At 45.5% G+C, this 27,041-nt stretch overlaps 2 long non-coding RNA genes across 2 annotated transcripts; one reads left to right on the plus strand and one right to left on the minus strand.

Annotated features, from left to right (window-relative positions):
* The first annotated feature begins 329 nt into the window (after positions 1–329).
* On the plus strand, positions 330–1,276 carry LOC116358913 (uncharacterized). Its single transcript, XR_004206528.1, has 3 exons — positions 330–382; positions 646–719; positions 1,087–1,276. It is a non-coding gene; the product is annotated as an uncharacterized LOC116358913 (long non-coding RNA).
* A 17,606-nt stretch (positions 1,277–18,882) lies between these two features.
* Positions 18,883–21,183, minus strand: LOC116358801 (uncharacterized). The gene is made up of 3 exons (XR_004206484.1): positions 21,111–21,183; positions 19,360–19,454; positions 18,883–19,270 (listed from the first exon to the last, which is right to left on the minus strand). It is a non-coding gene; the product is annotated as an uncharacterized LOC116358801 (long non-coding RNA).
* Between the last annotated feature and the right edge of the window lie 5,858 nt (positions 21,184–27,041).

A 27,041-nucleotide genomic window follows, 5' to 3' on the forward strand; every position in this document is an offset into this window, starting at 1 on the left:
CTACCTGGTTAAATAAAGGTGTTCTCAACTTGCCTACTACCTGGTTAAATAAAGGTAAAATTAAAATAAATAAATAAACATTTACTTGATGTATTTCACCGAAAATCCCTGATATTTATTATAATTGATTGTTTTATGGTTATTTTGAGATGTGTTACACAAACCAAATACATTTAGACTTTTACTCAAGTAGTATTTTACTGGGTGGCTTTCACCTTTTCATTGACTCAAGTATCTTTACTTTTAACTCAAGTATGACAATTGGGTACTTTTTCCACCACTGCTTGCAATGCTTCCAATGTTGTATAGTGTTTATGCTGTGAGGTCATCAACGGGAGCCATGCTTTTACTCCTCGGTTTGCTCAGAGCCTGATGAGGAGAGGTATGTGTTATGTACGCTCCGCTCTTTTCAATGCACATGCTCGCAAATGTCCACACATGTCCAAAAAAGACAAACGAAAATGATATCGTCATTGATTTAGTGTTGCGCTACAGTTTTTAGGAATATATATTAGTGTGAATGGGGATAATGTTTGACTGCAACTTTGCAAGGCTTGCCCAGCCACCGTTACCTTTGCGGGTCTCTCAGGTGCAGACAGCGTGAGTTTTCTGACAGGAATTCAGCACTATTTTGTCTTTTATCAGGCTAATATACTTGTGTATGGCAGTCCAGACTGCAGCATCAAGCTTGGCTTTGTATTTGTATCCATTCCATGCAGGTATGTTGTGAAATGTGACGATTTGATATGTAATGTTTAATGTGCTAATTAGTTAGCTGTTGTTCATTTTGTTACTTGTCTGGGTATGTCAAAAATGGCATTGTTGCCTCATTAGTATACCTCCGGTATAATGGTACAATAGTACACTAAGAAATATTTAGCATTTATTAGCTCATTATTCCTGTACAACATTTATAAAATGAAATGAGTCTTTTGAAAATATGAACATGTACATTTTGTACAATGCATGTTTAGTTGTTGACGTGAGTTAGCTCAGAGCGTGATGAAGAGAGGCTAATATAGTTGTGTTTGGGAGTCCAGACAGCAGCACCAACCTTTGTCTTGTATTTGTATCCATTCCATGCAGTCACTAAAAGAGAGACAACCGGCAGGCTTGTGTCCAGAGACTTGTCTTCCACCTACACCTCACCAGAACACAAGGCAGAAAGGTACAGTGCAAGATAGGGGAGATGAGGCCAGAGATTGCAAAAGCGAATTGTTTTACAATGCACTCTTCCAACTTCTCTCTCTTTCTCTCTTCCAACTTCTCTCTTTTCTCTCTTCCAACTTCTCTCTTCCCTCTCTTTTCTCTTTCTCTCTCAATTTCTCTCCTTTTTCTTTCTCTATTTCCTCGCTCTTCTCTTTCCTCTTATTTCTCTCCTTTTCTCATCCATCTCTTTTCTTTCCTCTTATTTCTCTCCTTTTCTCATCCATCTCTTTTCTTTCTGTTTTCTCCTCTGTTTTCTCTTTTACTCTTTACTCACTTCTATCCTTTCTATTTCTCCTTTTTCTTTCCTTTCTTTCTCTCTCATCTCTCCTTTCTCCCTCCTTTTCTCTTTTCTCCCCTGGTTTTTCCTCATTTCTCGCTCTTCTCTTTTCTCTTCATCCCTCCATTCTCTCTTTACTCTCTCCCCTCTTTTCTCCATCTCCTTTCTTTCTCGCTTCTCAAATAATTATTTATCAAATTGAAGCTGCTGTATTAGCATGAATAACATCGTCAGTAGCAACAATATATACACTCTAAATGTATGTAACATCGTCAGTAGCAACAATATATACACTCTAAATGTATGTAACATCGTCAGTAGCAACAATATATACACTCTAAATGTATGTAACATCGTCAGTAGCAACAATATATACACTCTAAATGTATGTAACATCGTCAGTAGCAACAATATATACACTCTAAATGTATGTAACATCGTCAGTAGCAACAATATATACACTCTAAATGTATGTAACATCGTCAGTAGCAACAATATATACACTCTAAATGTATGTAACATCGTCAGTAGCAACAATATATACACTCTAAATGTATGTAACATCGTCAGTAGCAACAATATATACACTCTAAATGTATGTAACATCGTCAGTAGCAACAATATATACACTCTAAATGTATGTAACATCGTCAGTAGCAACAATATATACACTCTAAATGTATGTAACATCGTCAGTAGCAACAATATATACACTCTAAATGTATGTAACATCGTCAGTAGCAACAATATATACACTCTAAATGTATGTAACATCGTCAGTAGCAACAATATATACACTCTAAATGTATGTAACATCGTCAGTAGCAACAATATATACACTCTAAATGTATGTAACATCGTCAGTAGCAACAATATATACACTCTAAATGTATGTAACATCGTCAGTAGCAACAATATATACACTCTAAATGTATGTAACATCGTCAGTATTGCCAAAGCAACAATATATACACTCTAAATGTATGTGTTCTGCAAAGTGTTTTTATTCTCAGTCCGTAGAATGGACCACGTATCATTGAACCACAATAACGTGAATTACCAATGATTTACACTATTCGTTTCTGGGAAATACAGCCTTGTTTCTATCGGTTCTAGCATATTTACTGTGACCCTATTCCTGACATCTCACTCTTCCAGGAACAAATATGTTTGTTTCCCCTCAACTTAGACCCTTTATAACAATCACATATGTATGGACTTTGTCTGGATTTAGGACTAGCATAGAATACCTATAAGCCATAAAAGCAAGGGGAACACAGTTGAGAAAATTGGCTATTTTAATTTACTTTTTTTTACCTTTAACTAGGCAAGTCAGTTAAGAACAAATTCTTATTTTCAATGATGGCTTAGGAACAGTGGGTTAACTGCCTTGTTCAGGGGCAGAACGACAGATTTGAACTTGCAACTTTTCGGTAACGCTCTAACCACTAGACTACCCTGCCGCCCCAAATAATGTGCAAATAATGTGCTCTATGGTCAGAATCCACATTTGCCAGTGGATTCAGCACCCTGCTGCTGACAGACTTGATCAGGCTAACCAAGCTGTCAAGTTGCTTAAGAGGATCTACTTGCTCTCCCTCAAAAGCCTTGATGGCCAACTGTACCTCACCCAGCACTACTGTACCTCACCCAGCACTACTGTACCTCACCCAGCACTACTGTACCTCACCCAGCACTACTGTACCTCACCCAGCACTACTGTACCTCACCCAGCACTGACTTCAAAAAAGTCAGATACAATATGTTTTGAGGATCACTGTACATATAGTGGGCTGAAACGCTGGTCACCCACATCTGCAACCAACTTTTTCAGAAAGTATGGTGCTAGAACACCATTATTAATTTCTGTGCACTTTGAAGTGGGTAGCAGCAGTGGAGTCTGAGAAAGCAGCTCTACATGCTTCTCCAATGTGATCACATGCCAGCATGGAACAGTGTTCAGCGATAGCTGATGGTGGCCTCAGCCTTTTTTAAAACCAGAAATGGCAGCTTGTTTTGGGTGGAACTGTTAAGGCTTTTTGCCTTTTCAGTATGTTTTTGAGTTGCCATATGTTTTTTTACATCGCTATGTTTGGCGTAGAAATCAGCCTTACAATACAGGCAATATGCCCATGTATCATCTCCAATTAACGGCTTCAACCAGCTTTTGATTTCAGGGTTTGATTCCCACTCCTTTCTGTATTTTTGTGTACAGTTTAGACTGAGATATGAGCTAGGCAGCTAGATGTTTAGCTTATGTATGTGCACACACACACAGTGGACAAGGTGAGGAAGTGACTGGAGGCTGTATGAGTCAAAAGCAGTGTTTTATTTTTGTGCAGTGATTTGTTTTAGACAAAGAACATTTTACATTTACATCCTGCCCTGAATGTAAGCCAGGGCGGGATAAGCCAACGGCGGCTTCCCGCTTGCTCGATTAATTTGCAGTCTGGACGTGGAGGGGTGAACAACTCCTGCTCTGACTGCAGCTGGGAGGGACTGCTGTGCAAGGACTGGGCCGCAGTGTTTCCAACTTAGCGACTTTGTCACTATATTTAGTGAGTGTTCAGATCCCTCTAGCGACACATTTTCAAAAAAGTGACTAGCGACAAATCTAGCGACTTTTTCTGGTGTTATTGGAGACTCTTGACGTGAAAGCACGTATCGTTCTTACTCTTCTCAACGAGCAGTGGGTGCTGCCATCGGCCCAATGCACTCATAGGCGGCCCAGCAGTGTTGCCAACTCCTCAGTAAGGAAAGTAGCTATTGGATGTCCTAAAAGTCGCTAGAAGTTAACTTCTTATGGCTGGGGGAAGTTGAGCAGCTTGGATGAGTAAGGTGCCCAGAGTAAACTCAGGGGCCTCAGGAGAGCTTCCGTCTTCAGGAGCGGTGGGACTGGATGGCCCAGACCTGGGTGCGTCAGCAGGTTCCCCTGACAGAGGTGCCGCTGAGCTGGAGGACGGGCGCTCATAGGAGTGACATGAGGGATGTGGACTGTCTGGTCCACATCCTCCTGAAAGCCCTCGTCCTCCTCGTCGAGCTGCTCGAAGGCGGCTGCCTCTTCCTGAAGGCCAGGGCCCGCGCTGACATCCTGCGGCACTCTGCCAGTCTGTGAGTACAGGTACTCCACTCCGAGAAGTTCCCCTATTAATGCAACAAAATAACAAACAAGAAAAACTCAGGCAATAGCAGAGTAGTGTTGATGATAAGATTGGAGGAACTGGACTCGGTCATGAACCAGGACACGGTGGAATAAAATATATGTAGGCTGTTTATTCAGTGAAAAAGTATTGCTCAGGCGTGCACGGGCTCATTCACACTTGACTCAGAGAGAGAGACAGCTGGAATGCGCGCCGAAGACAAAACGTGCATCAGAATTAATACATAGAATGACGTAGGTAGATTCTGGTAGTCCTGGCTTCTGGTAGGTTGCTTGTAGGTGATAGACAGTCCTCTCCAGCCTAGTGTCAGTATCCCATTGGTTCTTGACAGAGTTCTTTGTTCTCTATGCTGGTGTGTGTGGTTAGAGGGTTTCAGTGTGTGTGTTTGGATGTGTGTGTGTTATCGTAGCCAGCCACCTGTGCGGGGGGTGCTGCCAGTGCGGTTAGTATCTGCTGGGAACAGGGGGAGGTTATGAAACAGAGAGCATTTATTAGTGCAAGCTACAATTGGATGGTTAAGCCAGTTAATATTGTTATAACAGTAGGGATGTGTTAATGGGATGTAATTAATGCAACTGATGTAAATGTTCATTCTCTTACTCGACTTACCCCTGTACTCGCTAGGCTTGGTGTAGTCCTTACCCTGTGCCTTGCCAAGCAACCCTTTGGCTGCTAAAGTTAAGGATGTGCTGCAGGTGGCCACTGTAGGAGAGCAGGGGCTTCCTGTTCTTTCCCTCCACTGCTGCCTGCGCACGGTCCTCGTTCCACCTCATCAGTCCATCCAACAGGAATGCCTGGAAATGCATTGCAGTTGCTCTGGTACCTGAGAGAACAATGCACGATTAGGGTGGGAGAGCTGTTGCTGTTAACGTTAAGCAAACCTCTTAAAGCTACCCCTCCACTTTTTCCAATTTCCGCCTGAAGACATACCCAAATCTAACTGCCTGTAGCTCTGGCCCAGAAGCAAGGACATGCATATTCTTGGTACCATTTGAAAAGGAAACACTCTGAATTTTGTGTAAATGTGAATTGAATGTAGGAGAATAGAACACCGTAGATCTGGTAGAAGAAAATACAAGGAAATAAACATTTGTTTTCTGTTTTGAATGTTGCTGCATCATCTTTCAACTGAACAAGAACATCTAAACATACAGATAGGATGCTGGGGGTGGTAAAAATGGAGAACATAAGATGGCAACAGTATTTGAAAAAAGTTTTAGAAAGATATCTTCAGGAATGAGTGAGCTACACGACATTGAGCATGTAGTCACCCAGGTGTCCCACACAAGGTGCCCAAATGTACCCAAGTGGCCGAATTGGTACAGTGATATATTTTGAAGTAAATGACTATATACAAAACACTCAAATGCCATTCTAACATACACCCCCCCCCCCCCAAAAAAAAAATGAACAAGGGTAACTATTTACACACATTCAATGTATAATGTACAATATTGTGAAGACCCTCAGTCCTCTACACAATATTGTGCTTCTGATGCCATGCCCAATAGCAGTCTTTCTGCTGTCATTCACCTTGGTTTTTGGAAAGCCCACTATTGGGCCGAATGGTGCCACAAGCCCACACATCCCGCTTCCTCGGCTCTGTAAACAGGGTAGGGCTTGTGTAAAAGTTGTCCACAAAGTTTGTAGCCCTTCCCCAGCAGTTGAACATTTAATAACTGCATAACAGAGTCATAACTGAGTCCCTTACCGGTCGCAAAACTGCTCTTCCCCTCATAAACAAAATAATTGCACGTGTATGCACACACAGAATCAGCCAAAACAAACAGTTTGTAACCCCATTTAGTTGGTTTGTTGCGCATGTATTGTTTTAGGCCAATTCTGGCTTTTGAAGCTACCATCCTCATCGATGGAAATGTTCTGGGCAGGCTGAAAATAGGTTTTGCAGGCCTCAACGATGCTGGGGTAGAGAGGTTTTATTTTGCACAGCCTATCAAACCTTGCTGTGCCTCTCTTCTTCTCGTTGTCCTCATCAACTTCTGGGTCACTGTTATGAAGCACCCGTGAGATTGTCAGAAACCTCTTGCATGATATGACCGTGGATGGGAAAGGCAGTCGATAGAGGGGAGCAGTTTTCCAGTAATCTTTCAGGGTTTTTAGCTTCACAAGACCCATGTACATGACCATTGACATGAAACAAAGATCTGAAATGGAAATGGGCTTCCATCCCTCTTTCTTGCCTGCCTGCTTCTTAGCACCATACTTGTTTGTGTTCGACACCAGGGAATCAACAACTGCCGAGGTGAAAAACAGCTGAAAAAGTTGCATGGGGCTGTACTTAGACGTCATGTCCAGCTGAGGTCCTGATGGCCTCTTCGGTCTGAATACTGGAGGTGGTGGCACCACATCCTCCTCCAGCACAGAGTGCCAACGACCCTCCTCCTCTCTGATTGCAGGTTTAGCCCTTCCCCACCTCCGCTTCTTTGTCACAGACTTCATACCTTGCAGGGCGGGGGTAGGTGTGGAGCCGGAGACAGCAGGGGTCCGGCTAGATGATCCAGCTCCTGTCGGGGATGGGCACCTTGGCAGTGGGGGCTCCCAATCAGAATCGGAGGGACTGTGAAATAAAGACACAGAAACACACATTATATTAGAGTAGGGAACATAAATCACTCAGGTGAGGTTCAGACACATGCAAAGGGAAAGCCATGTGGGCACCTCAACAAACATTCCATTACTGATTTTATATATGTCAAATATTTCAAACAACTGCATGAGAATTACTTACCAATCGAGAATGGCATCCTCACCATACATAAACATGTCCTCAAATTGACTGTCCAAACTTGACACACAATCTGATAGATCTTCTTGGACTTCTGTGTCACTTTCTCGTTCAATCTCAGTAATAATATCATGTAGATCCGTCTACCTGGACTTTGCCTTTGCTTTTACAGATTTACTCGCCATAATTACTTCAATAAAAGAGCGGAAAATTATCTTGACTCAATACTGCGTCGCGCAAAGAAAATGACTCCTTCTGGTAGAAATTCCAATGGCGAATGGCTGCGTTATGCTTGAGTTTCGTTCAAGAGCTGGTCTTCCCTGATATAAACAATTGCTATTTCCATTTACCTCAGCCCATTGGCTATCTACCAAGCAAGACTTCAAGAGGATCAGTGATTGGGCAGAAATAGTCATTCAAAGAAGCACAGGTGAGATCATTGGCGCATAATTAGGTCATTGTTTGCTGGGTTCAAATCACCTCCTTTCGGTCAATACGCACGTAAAAAGAGCCATCAGGTGTGGTTGTGTTACTAACAAACAAAGGATTTCAATGAAACCAACCATGACTAGATAACTTCAATGCTGTGTGACTAATTGCATCGCATGTCTCGTTGAAAGTTGAAGGATACTGAATTCATGACACAAGCCGTCATTTTTGTCGTTTTATGCATTGAAAATGGATTTAATCGGACAAAGCAACCATTTATTGTGAAGATTGAAGATCTTCTTTTGGCAATACAAAAGGTCCAAAGGTAATTGATTATTTTAGTGCTATTTCTGGCTTTTTGTGACGCTAATGCTTGTAATACTTGTGTGTGTGTGTGTGTGGCGCGCTGTCGTCAGATAATCGTAAGATTGCTTTCGCCGAAGAGCATTTTAAAAATCTGACACTGTGGTTGGATTAAGAGGAAGTTAAGCTTTTAAATGATGTTAGATACATGTTTTTACAAGAAAGTTTAATATTTTACGAATTGTGCATTTAGCATCTTTGCGCTATGCTATTTCACTGGATGTTAGCCTATGTGGGACGCTGACTTCCCACATAGCCTAAAGAGGTTTTAAGCTTAAACTATGACAATTACCTGGGATGAACTGGTTGAGGTGGAATGACTCCAAGGATGTGGAGCCCCGTGCTCAGTGATAAACCGGCATAATCACACCGCCCTTGGTGATTATGCAGCTGTACACCGGGTGGGTCCTGTATACATTGGAGGTGGTTTTCCAGATTGCCTGGATGCGGATGTAGTCCAGCAACGAGATGCCCAGGGTGTCAACCCCCTTCTCGCTGTTGAAGGTCCCGATAAGGTCAATGAGAAGGATTTCGCTCGCCGCAGCCCCACACGTACGACGCCGACAGTGAAGCTCAATCTCCTTCCTGCCGATCTTCCTCGAAACCTCTGCCTCGGTGAGAACGACCATCCCGTTCTTCCCTTCCAGCTCAGACCTCTTGGCCTCCAGCAGTCGGCGGACATCGCCTGCATCCCACTCAAAGATGCAGGCTGACAGCTGCCGCATGAAGGGACCGTAGAGCTGGTGGCTCTCAGTGGTGACACCTAACGCGAACCGCCGCATCAGGTGCCAGATGTCCAGCCGAACCACCAGCTGGTCCCACTCATTGTTCATGTCAGCTGTCTTTGATCCGCTGTCCACGTACATGAGCTGGGGGGGCGCCACCCACCATGAGACCAGCCACCATGGGGAGCAGGCCCTCGCCCTCACCGGTAGTGAGGACACTGACTAGGACCTGCCCATGCTCGTTACCGACGTCGGTAACCCAGGCGGCCGTGTCTGCAGCGGTACCCGCAAGCTTTTTAGTCACCTGTCAGCAGCCAGACGGGTGAGGGCACTGGGGGAATCTCCGATGGATCAGTGAACTGCCGCTATGTGCCCAAGGCCAGAAACTGCTCGCACTCCCCGAGGTACCGTATACAACTCCACATTCCAGGACTCGCTGTGACTTTCACACAGCTTGCTGTAGGTCTGTGACGCACTGTTCACAGGACAGCCTAGAGGAGAGATATATAAAGCATATGAATGACATGCATTCATTTGAAATAATTACTAACTAACAAAATCTTGGGAACTTACTTGTGTGTCAATATTGCTGGAAACTGGCAGAGATGCCGAGAGTCCAGCTGACTGACGAGGTCCCGTGACCACCCAGCGACCTTCTTACACCGACCGCATTCCAGGTACTCAGTGGCCATGAGATACCAGCGGTCGATGTCCAAGACCCTCCGGATGGTCTTGTAGAGCCCAGCCTTGCACAGTGTGCCTCTGCACCCAGACTGGGGACATGCCAGCTTGTATGTCCATATGTGTATGGGCATCCAAAGGAACAGCTGACATGCGAAGAAGGGGTCGGGGGATGCGGGTGGCTGATTGTAGATCGGCCGCGGTCGGGGAGGGTTATGACAGCTGACATGCGAAGAAGGGGTTGTGGGATGCGGGTGGCTGATTGTAGATCGGCCGTGGTTGGGGAGGGTTATGACAGCTGACATGCGAAGAAGGGGTTGTGGGATGCGGGTGGCTGATTGTAGATCGGCCGCGGTCGGGGAGGGTTATGACAGCTGACATGCGAAGAAGGGGTCGGGGGATGCGGGTGGCTGATTGTAGATCGGCCGTGGTTGGGGAGGGTTATGACAGCTGACATGCGAAGAAGGGGTTGTGGGATGCGGGTGGCTGATTGTAGATCGGCCGTGGTCGGGGAGGGTTATGACAGCTGACATGCGAAGAAGGGGTCGGGGGATGCGGGTGGCTGATTGTAGATCGGCCGTGGTTGGGGAGGGTTATGACAGCTGACATGCGAAGAAGGGGTTGTGGGATGCGGGTGGCTGATTGTAGATCGGCCGCGGTCGGGGAGGCGTCCACCACGTGACTAGGTCAGTGGTGTCGGCCTCTCAAAGCTGTTCCTGGTGAACAGCGTGCGGCCGATCCACCGCTGCTGCTCCTTGGTGAGAGATGAACACCAACTCTGTGGAAGCAGCAGCTGGGTGAGAGGAGAGAGTGATGGGGGCGGGGGAGAAGGGATGGTAATGTTTCAGAGAAACGGAGGGCGGCCTAGGAGGCAGGAAGGACTGCCGGGGCAAATCCTCCTCTTCGCTCTGTCCCAGCGGAGCAGGAGGACAGGACTTTAGCTTCCTCGTGTGCCCGGTTGAACCTGACCATCTCAGCGAAGGCCAGATAGGCGCACGAGTAGCGAGTGAAGGCGTCCTCACAGGAGGGCCGTCAGCGGCCACTTTTACTGCCTGGGGTGTGTGGCCTTGAGGACCAACTCCTGTGAGGGCGTGAAACGGAACCTTGGATTTTCCATCTTAGGAGGCAAGAAAAATACTATTATCATGACTGAGGAGTGCAGTGACAAGTGACAGCATAACCATATTAGATACATATAACGGAACTTACGTTTGCTTGATAGGTCTGCTAGGAGGAGGACAGCAGTGGGGGGTTATGGGTAGGATTAGGGTGATTATTATTTAATTTGTAGTTCAATTCAGTTTACATAGAAAGACACGTTTGCCCCACCGAGTAATATATTGCCCATTGTTCTCTGTGGAAGGAGGAGGGGAAATGGGGGGGTTTTGCTGGGTGAGAGGAGGAGGGGAAATGGGGGGTTTTGCTGGGTGAGAGGAGGAGAAATGGGGGGTTTTGCTGGGTGAGAGGAGGAGTTGGCAGGGATGTGTCAACAATGCATATTAAGTAGCCATGTGCTTTGAGCACCAGGTCTAAACAGTGACGACAACAGAGTATACATAGGGAAACAGGATGGAATGGAATATAATTATTGCAATGTAAATCCAATAAACATTAAATAAATGTCAGCAATCTCTACACACAAAATAACACACCATAGCTAAGGAGTCGGAGCATCGGCTGCCCCTGGCACATTGGCTGCCCCCCACAAGATGGATCATCACTGTGTATTGATAGTGTCTCACTCCCCTCTTTCCCATCCCTTTATTTCCCTCCCTATATATCCCCTCCCACATTTCCCTCCCTATATCCCCTCCCACATTTACCCCCCCTATATCCCCTCCCACATTTCCCCCCCTATATCCCCTCCCACATTTCCCCCCCTATATCCCCTCCCACATTTCCCCCCCAATACCCCTCCCACATTTCCCCCCCTATACCCCTCCCACATTTCCCCCCCCCTATATCCCCTCCCACATTTACCCCCCCCCTATATCCCCTCCCACATTTACCCCCCCCCCCCCCCTATTTATGCCTCCCCTACGTCCCTCTAACAGTGATGACAACAACAGAAGCCCAGTCTAGGAGTGTTAATGATGAACCAGAGTATACACAGGACGAAACGGAAGATAATTATTGCAATGTAAATCCAATAAACATGAAATAAATATCATCAATCTCTACAAACAAAATAACACCATAATTCCTCTAATGTACAGTGCATCTGGGCCACTGACCGAAATGTGGACAGAAATGTTTGCGAAAGGTAAGCTAGTCATACCTTGTTTTACCTATGTGTTCTAGCTACTGCTGTAGAGAAAAACATCAGCTCTACCAAGAAGTTGAGTTTTCACCTGAAGATGTGTTGATAAATCATGTTTGATTTGTATATTTTAATGTCTATCCTCTTTTTTTTTTTAATTACAGTATTTTGTTTGGGAACGGACCGATGTTAGTCTGGTGTCTCGCCTCAGAACTGCCTACCATGGGTTACCCTACCAGTAGTCTTATAGACTACAGACAATATAGCTCTGAGGGTCCTCGACACACACAAGCCTCTACAACGCACTCAAGGTCTCGGTCCAGGTAGAGGGGAACAGTGAACTATTTACAAATAAAAACGTCTGACCACCCAGCCAGTGGCTCAGTGTCCTTCACCTCGCCCCTTAGCGTCCTTCATTTCCACCAGCCACTGGGCCACGTTCTCACCCCCTGCAGCAACAGAACTCCACGCCGCCAAAGCGGCTGTGGCCCGTCTCCCGCCACTTCGGCAACCCGCATTTGGCGCAGACGTAATGCTCACGTTGCCTTCTCTTCCCGGCTGTCCCCTCCTCTGTGTCTGCCGCCATCCTCTTCCTCCTCCAAGCCGTTGTCCTTGACACTGGAGAAGGTGAAGAGCAGCCCGTCTGTGGTCCTTGGGCTTGGGAGGGGCCGGGAAGTGCGGGGGGTTGTTGCTCCAGGTGGGCTGGCAGAATGGGCACGTGGGCGGGCTCTCTTTGCTGGGTGGTCTGGCGTGGGACCGGGGGGAGGGCGGCGTAGGGAAAGGGAAGGGTGCCTTGATTCCCTCCTGCTTGAAGTGGAGGGGCTTGGCGGTGACGCTGGGCGAAGACGCTGGGTGGTGACGCTGGGGGCAGCAGCGAGCCTCAATCCCTGCTACAGCACCAATCTCTCCTTCTGACACCGGGAGTACCTGAAACAGGGAGAGAAAACAAACACAAGCTGACACTCAGATTGTCATTACTCACAAGGCTTTATGTAACAAGTCTTCCAACAAGTCATCCATAAGTTAATGTCTTACTACTGACTGGGGCGGCAGCGTAGCCTAGTGGTTAGAGCGTTGGACTAGTAACCGGAAGGTTGCGAGTTAAATAAAGGTAAAATTAAAAAAATAAAAACTGATGGTCCTTTGATTCAGCTCAAAGAGCTGAAGGTTCGTCTGGGCCATCAACCTTGGGCTGTTCAGCACTGCCTCCCTGATGGCCACGTCGTCTGCCAGAACTTAAAAACTAATTGAAAAATGTATTGCACCTGGATGTGCCCTTATCCACACGTGTCACTCCTACCGGACACGCATCCAATTCTCGCTGGAAATCATCCTGCTCTTCTTGACGCCGGCAGACTGCGTGGCGCTGGGATGGATTTGGCAGAGCTGACTGCAAATGGCCTCCACCAAACGGCTGGTGCCCTGGCCAATTTGCAGGGCCCGAGTTGAGTCCGAGAAGGCAACTGAAACAGAGGAGATAAATAATTAGAGAACATTGAAAAATAATGATAGCCAGCGCCTGACCTTCATATGCATTTAATGTAGAGGCAGGCAATAAAATAGTAAGGTGGAGGACATGAAACCTAACAACATACCATTGGAAAGAGTCTTTTCCTAGGATAATGGACAACTTCCCCTTCGTTGCCTTGAACCGCCCCTGAACGTTCCTCTCCTGGTGCCGGGCAGGGTAGATCAAGCGTTGCTTGTCAAGTCTGGCAGCACCAGCCACAGCGCCTAAAATGTTTGCACTCAGCTGATGGCATCCTTGTTATTAACGTGTTAACGGTACAGGTTCCCCAAGGTACCACCCCCCCCCCCCCCCGCTCAACTGAAACATTGGCGCTCAGAATGCAAAAATATTCTTTGAAATATTTAACCTCCACACATTAACAAGTCCAATAGCTCAAATGAAAGATAAACACCTTGTTCATCTACCCAGCGTGTCAGATTTCTAAAATGTTTTACGGTGAAAACATGGCACATATTGATATCAAACCACCAAAGACACAGACGATATGTAGCCATTTTGTCGAACAAAAGATGCAATCACAAACGCAGGATTAAAAGAAAAATAATTCACTAACCTTTTGAAAATCTTCATCAGATGACAGTAATAGGACATGTTACACAGTACATTTTGTTTTTTTCAATAATATGCAATTTATGTCCATAAATCTCTGTTTACATTGACGCCATGTTCAGAAAATGCTAAAAAATGTCAGGAGAAATTATAGATAGCTCAGATGACAGCAATACACATCATAAACTTTGACTAAATATACATGTTCTACATATAGTTAGAAAGATACACTGCTTCTTAATGCAATCGCTTTGTCACATTTCTTTTTAACGTTACAGAAATCGTTCACTATTCAATAATCTGAGACGGCGCTCAGACGTAAGCAATATTTCTCCGCTATGTTGGAGACAACAGAAACACAAAATTACAACATAAATATTCCCTTACCTTTGATGGTCTTCGATCAGAATGTAGTTGAAGGAGTCATACTTACCCAAAACATTGTTTGGTTTCAAGTCGTGTGTCTCTGTATTAGCATATGCTACAAGTTCCAGCCAAAATGACTTATGGTCCCGAACAGTTGCGCATCAAAACTTCAAAATTACATATTATATGTCGACTAAACTGGTCAAACTAAGTGCAGAATCGAGCTTTAGGATGTTCTAAACATACAAAACAATTATCTAATCTATTGGAGAAACGTGCCTCTTCTCAGGCATTCTGGAACAAAAGGACGTCTCTCCAAAAAGCGCGCTCTCGTAACCTTGTATTTTCTCGCGACACTCAGTCTTTTGCCTCCCAAAGGGTCAGAACTCGCGGGATTTGCACAACGCTGTACTGAATGAGGACATCTAGTGGAAGACATAGAAAGTGTCTCCAGATCCATAGCTGGTTGGGAAAGGTGGGGGCGATGACGTCAAAGTTGCCCCAAATTTCAGGCTCCCAAAAATAGTTTGGGAGATTGCCTGCCCTGTGAGTTCTGCTATACTTACTCAAATAATTCAAACGGTTTTAGAAGCTTTAGAGTTTTCTATTCAATAATTATTATTATATGCATATATTAGCAATTTTGGACAGATTTTTTTTCAGTTTACTATGGGCACGCAATTTATCCAAAAGGGGCAGTATTGTCCCGAGCCACACCCAAAACTTGTGTCTTGAGTTTGTCTCAATTCCTTATTTAAGAGGTTACAATAGCATGTATTTTTTTAACAACACAAAAGCTCAATTATATTTAGGAGTGGGTCAGGGTGAGGAGAACCATGTCGACCAGGGGCCTCAGGAGAGCTTCCGTCTGCAAGGGCGGTGGGACTGGATGGCCCAGACTTGGATGCGTCAGCGGGTTCCCCTGACAGAGTTGCCGCTGAGCTGGAGGACGGGGCACTCATAGGAGTGACATGAGGGATGTGGACTGTCTGGTCCACAACCTCCTCCTGAAAAACCTTGTCCTGGTCGATGGCGGCTGCCTCTTCCGGAAGGTCAGGGTCCGCGCTGACATCCTGCAGCACTCTGCCAGTACAGGTACTCCACTCTGGGGAGTTCCCCTTTTTAAGCAAAAAATTATAATCTGGCAAAAGCAGAGTAGAGAAGTGTTAATGGGATGTAATTAATGCAACTGATGTAAATGTTCATTCTCTTACTCGACTTACCCCTGTACTCGCTAGTGTCATATATATATATATATATATATGTAAACATTCATACACATAGCTCATATATTATACAGCGCCAAGCCAAACCGCCTGACTCAAGTCATCTTACGTACCCCTGCTAAAACAGGAACCAGCTCACACACCCAGCAATAAAACTACCCCCTCAGCTCTGTTGTCTCACGACCCCAGGAAACAAAGACATTCCATCGCAAGAACACATACACCCAGCCATAAAATTGCCCCCTCTCTGTTGTCCTGCCTCACGATCCACTGACACACAAATACCATTGCATAAACACACACACCTCACCCCCCCCCCTCTACTGGTCGGGTGCTCAGAACAAGACTCTGCTGTGCACCAATGGGGCTCCTGCTCTGGCTAGAGCAGGTCCGCACCCAACCCTTCGGGACCAGTCAGAAGACAACACGACAAGACTCCACCTACATATTCCATGTATAAAATCTGCTGTGACCAATGTCTAGGTCCCTTTTTCACCTGACTCACTTAATGAGTTATATGAACTAGGTCCGTGCACGTAAAACTGCAGGACAAGATATCTTTGACTCATTAAAACTGCCTTTTGTTACAACTGAAATCCACTCTGTCCAGCGTCCGTGATTTGGTCTCGACTCTCCAGTATTTGAACATCAACACTAGGCTTGGTGTAGTCCTTACCCTGTGCCTTGCCAAGCAACCCTTTGGCTGCTAAGGTTAAGGATGTGCTGCAGGTGGCCACTGTAGGAGAGCAGGGGCTTCCTGTTCTTTCCCTCCACTGCTGCCTGCGCACGGTCCTCGTTCCACCTCACCAGTCCATCCAACAGGAATGCCTGGAAATGCATTGCAATTGCCCTGGTACCTGAGAGAACAATGCATGATTAGGGTGGGAGAGCTGTTGCTGTCAAACATGAAACATTAAGAATTACTTTAAGCTACACAATTACAATTACCGGTTGAGGTGGAGGTAGAATGACTCCAAGGATGTGGAGCCCCGTGCTCAGTGATATACCGGCATTTGCCGATCTCGTGGGTCCTGTATACAGTGGATGTGGCGCATCCGTATGGAGTCCAGCAACGGGATGCCCAGGGTGTCGACCCCCTTCTCGCTGTTGAAGGTCTCGAGGAGGTCAAGGAGAAGGACTTCGGTCGCCGCAGCTCCACGCGTACGACCCCGACAGTGAAGTGCCATCTCCTTACTGGCGATTTACCTCAATCTCTGCCTCGTTGAGACCGACCATCCCGTGCTTCCCCTCCATCTCAGACCTCTTGGCCTCCAGCAGTCGGCGGACATCGCCTGCATCCCACTCAAAGATGCAGGCTGACAGCTGCCACATGAAGGGACCGTAGAGCTGGTGGCTCTCAGTGGTGACACCTGACGCGAACTGCCCCATCAGGTGCCAGATGTCCAGCCGAACCACCAGCTGGTCCCAGTCATTGTACAGTTACGGCCAAATGTTTTGAGAATGACACATTAATTTTCACAAAGTTTGCTGCTTCGGTGTCTTTAGATGTTTTTGTCAGATGTTAAAAATTGAAATACTGAAGTATAATTACAAGCATTTCATAAGTGTCAAAGGCGTTTATTGACAATTACATGAAGTTGATACAAAGAGGCAATATTTGCAGTGTTGACCCTTCTTTTTCAAACCTCTGCTATCTGCCCTGGCATGCTGTCAATTAATTTCTGGGCCACATCCTGACTGATGGCAGCCCATTTCTTGCATAATCAATGCTTGGAGTTTCAGAATTTGTACGTTTTTGTTTGTCCACCGCCTCTTGAGGATTGTTCTCAATGGGATTAAGATCTGGGGAGTTTCCTGGCCATGGACCCAAAATATATATGTTATGTTCCCCGGGCCACTTAGTTATCACTTTTGCATTATGGCAAGGTGCTCCATGCTGGAAAAGGCATGGTTCGTAACCAAACTGTTCCTGGATGGTTGGGAGAAGTTGCTCTCGAGGATGTGTTGGTACCATTCTTTATTCATGGCTGTGTTCTTAGTCAAAAATGTGAGTGAGCCCACTCCCTTGGCTGAGAAGCAACCCCACACATGAATGGTCTCAGGATGCTTTACTGTTGGCATGACACAGGTCTGATGGTAGCGCTCACCTTGTCTTCCCCGGAACAATCGGAAAGGGGATTCATCAGAGGAAATGACTTTACCCCAGTCCTCAACAGTCCAATCCCTGTACCTTTTGCAGAAAATCAGTCTGTCCCTGATGTTTTTGCTGGAGAGTAGTGGCTTCTTTGCTGCCATCCTCCAAAAGTCTTCGCCTCACTGTGCATGCAGATGCACTCACACCTGCCTGCTGCCATTCCTGAGCAAGCTCTGTACTGGTGGTGCCCCGATCCCGCAGCTGAATCAACTTTAGGAGACAGTCCTGGCGCTTGCTGGACTTTCTTGGGCGCCCTGAAAAGCCGCCACACAACAATTCAACCGTCCTTGAAGTTCTTGATGATCCGATAAATGGTTGATTTAGGTGCAATCATACCGGCAACAATATCCAGCAATATCCTTGCCTGTGAAGCTCATTTTGTGCAAGCAATGATGACGGCACGGGTCGGCAATTCCTGGCCGATCCACCGCTGCTGCTCCTTGGTGAGAGATGAACGCCAACTCTCTGGAAGCTGAGTAAGAGGAGAGAGTGATGGGGGAGAAGGGATGGTAATGTTTCAGAGAAACGGAGGGCGGCCTTGGAGGCAGGAAGGACTGCTGGGGCAAATCCTCTTCTCTCTGCCCCAGCGGAGCAGAGGCCGGGGCAGGAACAGGGGCTTGGTCAGCTGGAGGCAGAGGCCGAGGGAGCGATGGGGGACCTGTAGGTCTACGGCTTTTGCAGTTACACAGAAATAAATTGGTTAAATGAATTAATTAATCAAATAAATGCATGCATGAATGGACAGACATATTACAAATGTAGATAACAGTGATTAAGTTAATAGCACATTCCAACATGCCCAGATGAATATCAATCAGTGATAGGATGTAACAAACAAAAAAATGTATGAGTGTTGGTCAAGTTTGAGTGTGAAACTGAAATGAAATTAGTGATTTAAAATGGAAAAGAGAAAGTCATGATTACGTGACTGTCACAACTCTTGTCGTCGGTGGAAGAAGTGGACCAAAGCGCACCATCGTAAGTGTTCATGATTTATTATCAAAACACGAACAAAACAACAAAGAGCAAAACGACAACGACCAGTTCTGTCAGGTGCAGAAACACAAAACACAAAATAATCACCCACAAACACAGGTGGGAAAAAAGCTGCCTAAGTATGATTCTCAATCAGAGACAACGATAGACAGCTGTCCCTGATTGAGAACCATACCCAGCCAAAACATAGAAATACAAAACCTAGAAATAAAGAACATCAAATGCCCACCCAAATCACACCCTGACCAAACCAAATAGAGCCCTAAAAAGGCTCTCTAAGGTCAGGGTGTGACAGTGACATGCAGGATGGCAGCTACAATGGATAGGTAACATATTTAATAGTTCATACATGCAGTGACTCTCCTCAAAATCCAGATGACTCTTACCAATACATTTCCTTGGGCTGATGACAGGGAAAAATGTAACACACTTTAATATGTCAGCAAACTTTAACTGAATACTTATCAAAACGTATCAAACTTCCTATGTTAATTAATAGTGACGTAAAAACAAACATGTTCTGTCAGCAGCTGCTTTGACCAGCCCTGTGTCTGATAGATCTGTTGGCGGCAGTGCTGGTCGAGGGAAAGACACCCCTATATCACGTGTAGAGAGAAAGGATTGTGAGCTACACAGCTTATCCAAAAGGGTTAGTATTATCTTACATGTGTAACTACACACTCACCTTGAACTGCAATGAGTTTCTTCATCTTCGCCTGCAGTTCACCTGGGGCGAGAGAGCGCCTTGAAAGGAACGCAGATATCGCAGGACCAAGAGGCCTTTGAAAATGAAACATAGCGTAAACAGTGGGGAGAACAAGTATTTGATACACTGCCGATTTTACAGGTTTTCCTACTTACAAAGCATGTAGAGGTCTGTAATTTTTATCATAGGTACACTTCAACTGTGAGAAACGGGATCTAAAACAAAAATACAAAAAAAATCACATTGTATGATTTTTAAGTAATTAATTTGCATTTTATTGCATGACAAAAGTATTTGATACGTCAGAAAAGCCTAACTTAATATTTGGTACAGAAACCTTTGTTTTCAATTACAGAGATCATACGTTTCCTGTAGTTCCTGACCAGGTTTGCACACTGCAGCAGGGATTTTGGCCCACTCCTCCATACAGACCTTCTCCAGATCCTTCAGGTTTCGGGGCTGTCGCTGGGCAATACGGACTTTCAGCTGCCTCCAAAGATGTTCTATTGGGTTCAGGTCTGGAGACTGGCTAGGCCACTCCAGGACCTTGAGATGCTTCTTACAGAGCCACTCCTTAGTTGCCCTGGCTGTGTGTTTTGGTTCGTTGTCATGCTTGAAGACCCAGCCACGACCCATCTTCAATGCTCTTACTGAGGGAAGGAGGAGGTCAAGATCTCGCGATACATGGCCCCATCCATCCTCCCCTCAATACGGTGCAGTCGTCCTGTCCCCTTTGCAGAAAAGCATCCCCAAAGAATGATGTTTCCACCTCCATGCTTCACGGTTGGGATGGTGTTCTTGGGGTTGTACTCATCCTTCTTCCTCCAAACACGGCGAGTGGAGTTTAGACCAAAAAGCTCTATTTTTGTCTCATCAGACCACATGATCTTCTCCCATTCCTCCTCTGGATCATCCAGATGGTCATTGGCAAACTTGAGATGGGCCTGGACATGCGCTGGCTTAAGCAGGGGACCTGCTCTTTTAATGACGGCGTAGTGTGTTACTAATGGTTTTCTTTGAGACTGTGGTCCCAGCTCTCTTCAGGTCATTGACCAGGTCCTGCCGTGTAGTTCAGGGCTGATCCCTCACCTTCCTCATGATCATTGATGCCCCACGAGGTGAGATCTTGCATGGAGCCCCAGACCGCAGGTGATTGACCGTCATCTTGAACTTCTTCCATTTTCGAATAATTGCGCCAACAGTTGTTGCTTTCTCACCAAGCTGCTTGCCTATTGTCATGTAGCCCATCCCAGCCTTGTGCAGGTCTACAATTGTATCCCTGAAGTCCTTACACATCTCTCTGGTCTTGGCCATTGTGGAGAGGTTGGAGTCTGTTTGATTGAGTGTGTGGACAGGTGTCTTTTATACAGGTAACGAGTTCAAACTGGTGCAGTTAATACAGGTAATGAGTGGAGAACAGGAGGGCTTCTTAAAGAAAAACGAACAGGTCTGTGAGAGACGGAATTCTTACTGGTTGGTAGATGTTCAAATACTTTTGTCATTCAAATTAATTACTTAATCATACAATGTGATTTTCGTGATTTTTGTTTTAGATTCCGTCTCTCACAGTTGAAGTGTACCTATGATAACAAAATTACATTCCTCTACATGCTTTGTAAGTAGGAAAATCAGCAGTGTATTAAATACTTGTTCTCCCCACTATATGTAATCATTTCCAACTGTGTAGAACAAGTAGAATTATATTTTCCTTTAAGATATGTAACCCTTACGTAGCCGCGCTGTTGGGCCGGGCGTTACTGGCGGGGGTGGTGCTGGCTGGGGCGGTGCTGGCTGGGATGGTGCTGGCTGGGATGGTGCTGGCTGGGGCGGTGCTGGCTGGGGCAGGCCTGGCCACAGCAGCTACCCCCTCCTGGTCTCTGCGCTGAATGTAGTCAATCAAGGCGGCCATCGCACTGCCAGGATAACGGGGTGTCTGCGTCCTCAAGCTCCTGACATATATCTGTGTGAGAAACAGCAGAGGGAACGTTTCAGATGTAAAATGTTGCATAAAACACACTGAGATGAACATAGAAAACACAAAAGATGCGCAGCACCCATTACTTTATCCTGTACACCCGTAGCCTCATACAGGTCCTGCAGTGAGTCCCACTTGTACTTCCCGATGCCAACAAGGGTCTTGCACAAGAAACAAACTAACTGTCAGAGCAAAATAGTTCCATCTTACATACAATGAGGAGAATTAATCTCACCTGGCTAGGAGGACTTTAGCTTCCTCGTACACCCGGTTGAACCTGACCATCTCAGCGAAGACGCACGAATAGCGAGTCAAGGCGTCCTTGTTGGCCCATCAGGGGATGCTGGGAAACGCTGCCCTCACGCTCCCTCTCCTTCTGATGCACTGTTACCACGTGCACCATGTAGCCCACGTCGTTCTCCAATGCCTAAAGACTGGCCACATGTAGAGGAAGCCATAGAGATCGTGGGTCCTAAGTCTTTGTATGGTGGATCGGCTTTCAATGGAAAAACAGCCTTTCAAAATAATAGTACTTCCTGGTTGGATTTTCCTCGGGTTTTCGCCTGCCATATCAGTTCTGTTATACTCAGACATTATTTTAACAGTATTGTAAACTTTAGAGTTTTCTATCCAAATCTACTAATTATATGCATATCCTAGCCTATGGGCCTGAGTAGAAGGCAGTTTTAATTTGGGCACCAAAGAGATGTTTTTAAATGACACATTTTGGGTAGCCCCCCTGTAGTCAAACAAGTTGGTTGACTAGACGTGTTATTGTCATATTTCATCACATTTATAGTTGATGTTAAATTCGTTGCAAATTAAGCAAAATTACCTCAGATACTCACCGAGTAGCATCAATGGCTGACAGAAAAAGATTTAGGAACATTTCAGAGGAAGATGATTGGCTCTTCATTGGTGGATTTTTGCTCTCTTTCTCCAATTTGGAATAAACTGAAGCATCTGATTGGAGAAGAGGCTAATGGAATAATATGGGTATTTGGAACAATTGGAACAGAGAAGAATGCCCGTCTCAGTCCATCTTGTAGGCTGGCCCCTGGGGGCCTCCACGGGGCACTTGGAGCACCTTGACATACTTTACAGGGCCCCCAAAGATTGCTGAAATGTAGTTGATGTGAACATGTCAAGGTATTGAATGACTTCAGCCATATTCATGTCAAAACATGTGAAATAGGCACACTGGGCCTTTAAGAAAGTCATAACAGAGTAGGTGTCCCTACAGGTGTATATTAAGTAGCCATGTGCTTCCCAAAATTCAAAAACAGAATAACTAATGAGCCATTTGACACTTAATAGTTTTAGGCTCTCAAGCCAAGCTCTACTTTATTTATCAAACAAGAAAACAGAAAAAAAGTTATAATTAATTTAACTATTTACATATTAAACATAACATAACTATTAAACATATTACACACTGTTTGACACAACTAACTTTAAATTTTTCTTAGATATTACAGAACTATTTACGACGACCATCCAACTCCTTCCTTCACCTCCATGCTGTGGTCCTTGGCACCCGAGGCCCAGGCCCTTTCTTCTCCTCCAACCTCTCGACAGCAGTTTTGCCTCCCCCCCGCTGCCTCACAGAAGTGCTCTCCCCTGTACTTGGCTGTGGCCAAATTCTTTTATTTTAGGCTTGCCACATATCTTGCAGGGGAAAGCAACAGGAAACCTCCTCTTCATCACAGGTCCATGACCAGCCTGTGCAATTTTCCTCCTCAAATCTGTGTACCTGGTCAAGGGGAGGCCTGTTGTGAGGGTGGAAGCGGCAGCAACTCTAGCAATAGGGTGTTTGCTTGTTGGTGGGCGCCGCTTATCTTTCCTCCTGACCCCCTTGTGGTTTCTAGATGGAGCTTCAGGTTCTTATCTTTCCTCCTGACCCCCTTGTGGATTCTAGATGGAGCTGGCTTCAGGTTCTTATCTTTCCTCCTGACCCCCTTGTGGATTCTAGATGGAGCTTCAGGTTCTTATCTTTCCTCCTGACCCCCTTGTGGATTCTAGATGGAGCTGGCTTCAGGTTCTTATCTTTCCTCCTGACCCCCTTGTGGATTCTAGATGGAGCTGGCTTCAGGTTCTTATCTTTCCTCCTGACCCCCTTGTGGATTCTAGATGGAGCTTCAGGTTCTTATCTTTCCTCCTGACCCCCTTGTGGATTCTAGATGGAGCTTCAGGTTCTTATCTTTCCTCCTGACCCCCTTGTGGATTCTAGATGGAGCTGGCTTCAGGTTCTTGTCTACAGAGTAAATACAGGTAGTGGCTTATTATAACACATTACACAAAGGGAAATTGGTATAGTCAAATACACACGTGAATTTAAGAGAACTCACCTTTGGCGGGGGGGTGTCTATTCATAACTGGGGGCCAACATGGCGGCTGCATTTCAGGTGTGGGGGAGGAGAGGAGGGACCGGGGAGGGGGGGACAACCTTCCGGTTGGAGCTGGTATCGGTTTCTTGTCCACAGAAGGACAAAAGGGCATTAGTGTCTTAATGAACACACCACACAATATATTGCTATATTTAACACCACACAATATATTGCTATATTTAACACCACACAATATATTGCTATATTTAACACCACACAATATATTGCTATATTTAACACCACACAATATATTGCTATATTTAACACCACACAATATATTGCTATATTTAACACCACACAATATATTGCTATATTTAACACCACACAATATATTGCTATATTTAACACCACACAATATATTGCTATATTTAAACCTGATTGTTACATGTTATTTGAACAAACACATTAATTTTTGGGGTAGTCGATTGTTTTTATTTTCATTAACTTAAGTTGTATTGATTGTTTATTTTTGTAAAATGAACTAAATTTATGGAATAAAATCAAATATATATTAAAAAAATATATAAAGAACTCACCTTTGGGGAACCGCCTGTTCAGAACTGGAGGCCACCATGGACGGCTACATGTCAGGTGTGGAGGTGGGTCCTTGTGTTTTCAGAACTGGGGGCCACCATGGACGGCTACATGTCAGGTGTGGAGGTGGGTCCTTGTGTTTTCAGAACTGGGGGCCACCATGGACGGCTACATGTCAGGTGTGGAGGTGGGTCCTTGTGTTTTCAGAACTGGGGGCCACCATGGACGGCTACATGTCAGGTGTGGAGGTGGGTCCTTGTGTTTTCAGAACTGGGGGCCACCATGGACGGCTACATGTCAGGTGTGGAGGTGGGTCCTTGTGTTTTCAGAACTGGGGGCCACCATGGACGGCTACATGTCAGGTGTGGAGGTGGGTCCTTGTGTTTTCAGAACTGGGGGCCACCATGGACGGCTACATGTCAGGTGTGGAGGTGGGTCCTTGTGTTTTCAGAACTGGGGGCCACCATGGACGGCTACATGTCAGGTGTGGAGGTGGGTCCTTGTGTTTTCAGAACTGGGGGCCACCATGGACGGCTACATGTCAGGTGTGGAGGTGGGTCCTTGTGTTTTCAGAACTGGGGGCCACCATGGACGGCTACATGTCAGGTGTGGAGGTGGGTCCTTGTGTTTTCAGAACTGGGGGCCACCATGGACGGCTACATGTCAGGTGTGGAGGTGGGTCCTTGTGTTTTCAGAACTGGGGGCCACCATGGACGGCTACATGTCAGGTGTGGAGGTGGGTCCTTGTGTTTTCAGAACTGGGGGCCACCATGGACGGCTACATGTCAGGTGTGGAGGTGGGTCCTTGTGTTTTCAGAACTGGGGGCCACCATTGACGGCTACATGTCAGGTGTGGAGGTGGGTCCTTGTGTTTTCAGAACTGGGGGCCACCATGGACGGCTACATGTCAGGTGTGGAGGTGGGTCCTTGTGTTTTCAGAACTGGGGGCCACCATGGACGGTGTAGAGAAATGCTAATTCTTATGTAGGTGACCAAACTATTGTTGATAAAGGGCTACAACTCAGAGTTGAGCCTGTGGGGTCCCCTACAGGATAGCTCCCGCATTACACTAATGGCCAAAACCAGCGCACACACACATGATCTCCGTTGTAGCTGAACGTTGAATGCCCGAAGAGGATTCTACGATGACGGACAGACAACTGAGCCAATGGCGGAAGACTACAGACTACACCCCAGCTGAACCAATCCAAAGATCCGATCTTCCAGAATCAACCTACTTTCTGTTCTATATATAAGTGGTGTACTGATTGTATCGGTCTCTTCTTCGTCTGCGCTTCCGTACGAACCAGCGGGAGAGCCGTAATTACGCTGTTCTAGATATCTTCACTCTGAATAAACTGTAGCTTGTCATACAATTTACCACCTTGTCTGAATCGATCCTTGACCGACTCGTCCGTCTACATATCCAATTACTAACAGAAATGGTAGCAGAGGATGGTTTACTAACGATCCAGTCGAAGTGAGTTGATTTGGGTGTGGAGAAGGCGAGTTGGGGAAAGGACGATTCATTAAATAAATAAGAAAGACGGGTGAAGACTTTCGGGGGAGGGCAACAATTCTGCTCAACTCGGAAAACTGATTTCAAGGTGCACCATATAAAAATAAGGTAAGCAAAAGCCTGTTAAATCAAACTTTGCATATTGTCGAATAGTCTGTCCAAATTTTTATCAGTTTTTCCGAGTAAGTATGAATTCTTGTGTAAATTTATAATTTGCTGACGAGTCGAAATAACAGTGTACGTGAACATATGTAGTAACGAACCGGCGACGGCCGGTGTGATTTAAATCATTGATGAGATATCAGTAAGGGGATAGCTAATTACTATTCATTAAATCTGGCGCCGAGGGGACAAATTGTAATTTTGGGACCCGTGACCCGGTCAGCACAGTCTGCTAGCTTTCAATGATGAGTGATCACTGTTTTGTCTTTGATAGTTCCGATAGGGGTCGGGAATAGAGATCAGTAGGGGATAGCTAATTACTATTCATTAATTCTGCAGCCGAGGGGACAAATTGTAATTTTGGGACCCGTGACCCGGTGTGGTTCAGTCTGATAGAGATTCACCGATAGGGGTCGGACATGTGTAATAATTCTGATAGGGGTCAGCTCGATAGGGATCAGGAATAGAGATCAGTAGGGGATAGCTAATTACTATTCTTCAAATCTGGCGCCGAAGGGGATAAGTTGTAATTTTATCCTGTGGTCCGGTACGGCTCAGTCTGATGGAAATTCACTGATAAGGATCGGCTTTCAGGGGTCAGAGATATAACGTGCTGTTTTGTCTTGTTTTGTCTATTTGTAACTGTTTATGTTATGTTATGTTAAAATGCAATGTGGTTGTAATTGTTTCCATTAAGATTGTTGGTGGTTAGATAGAGGGAGAGAGAGAGAATTATAATAAGGGATATTGGATAAATCCGAAACTTCTATATTGTACCTATGTTAATAGGTACATGTATAAATGTATAATCAGGAATGAAATGACTGATGTATAATTGAAATAATATCTGAATATAATATTTAAATATTGAGACTAAATAGTCGAATAGATCCCTTGGTTGTGCGCTCCATAATGCTATACAAACCCATGCGGTTTTTCTCAACCTGAATATACGAAGGAGAAGCTCTGAGATAAGGCAGAGCACGAGCAATAGTGTCTCTTCGAATACCTCGTGGGCATTAATCAACGTCGGGCGAAGTATATGCTAACTATATTCAGATAGAAGGAGAGAATTTCGATTAAA

This window comes from Oncorhynchus kisutch, unplaced genomic scaffold (genome assembly GCF_002021735.2).
Source record: "Oncorhynchus kisutch isolate 150728-3 unplaced genomic scaffold, Okis_V2 Okis01b-Okis20b_hom, whole genome shotgun sequence".
NCBI lineage: Eukaryota > Metazoa > Chordata > Actinopteri > Salmoniformes > Salmonidae > Oncorhynchus > Oncorhynchus kisutch.